General features: G+C 40.5%; 1 protein-coding gene across 1 annotated transcript in view; it reads left to right on the top strand.

Annotated features, from left to right (window-relative positions):
• Positions 1–767, top strand: part of Polr3gl (RNA polymerase III subunit G like) — a 17822-nt gene that overhangs the window by 11343 nt on the left and 5712 nt on the right. The gene's annotated exons all lie outside the window — the stretch shown is intronic.

Raw genomic sequence — 767 nt, 5'->3', positions numbered from 1 at the left:
GGGTGTGTGTGTGTGTGTGTGTGTGTGTGTGTGTGTGTGTGTCTATCTGCCTGCCTTCCTGCCTGCAAAATACCCGTACACACATAAGATAAAAATAAATAAAGATCTCAAAAAATAAACAAATTGGTCTTTTTAAATTATGGGTCTGTGTGTATCTCTGTGTATACACATGAATTCAGGTGTCCATGAAGGCCAAAGGCATTGGACCCCCTGGTGCTGGAGTTACAGTAAAGTTACCCTATGTGAATGCTGGGAACTGGAGTATGCCATCTGGAAGAGCAGTACCCAACCACTGAGACATCTCTCTAGCTGAACTGTTTTAGTACTTTAAAATATTATTTACTTTTACTTATTTGTACATGTACCGCTTATGTAAAATATGTATGGAGGCATTGGATCTCCCGGAAGTAGAGTCACAGGCAATGGGAACTGCCTGACGCGAGCTGTGGAACCAGACCTAGGTCCTCTGCAGGAGCACTGGGTACTTTAACCACCGAGCCATCTCTTCAAATTGTGTTTAAAAAATATTTTTTAAAAATGTCTTAAAAGTGTGTGCATGAGAGTGCAGATGGCCATGGAGGCCAGATAAAGGTGTTAGATTCCCTGGAGCTGGGTTTACAAACAGTGTGAGACGCCAGACACAAGTACTGGGAACTAAACTCATTCCTCTGCAAAAGCAATGCACATCTTAACCACCAAACAGTCTCTCCAGCTTTGTTTATTTTGAGACATGATTCTTTTTTTTTTTTTTTTTTTTTTTTTTTTTT

Source organism: Mastomys coucha, unplaced genomic scaffold (assembly GCF_008632895.1).
Source record: "Mastomys coucha isolate ucsf_1 unplaced genomic scaffold, UCSF_Mcou_1 pScaffold16, whole genome shotgun sequence".
Taxonomy (NCBI): domain Eukaryota; kingdom Metazoa; phylum Chordata; class Mammalia; order Rodentia; family Muridae; genus Mastomys; species Mastomys coucha.
The sequence above is the reverse complement of the archived record's forward strand: the minus strand, read 5'-3'. Positions and strand labels throughout refer to the sequence as shown.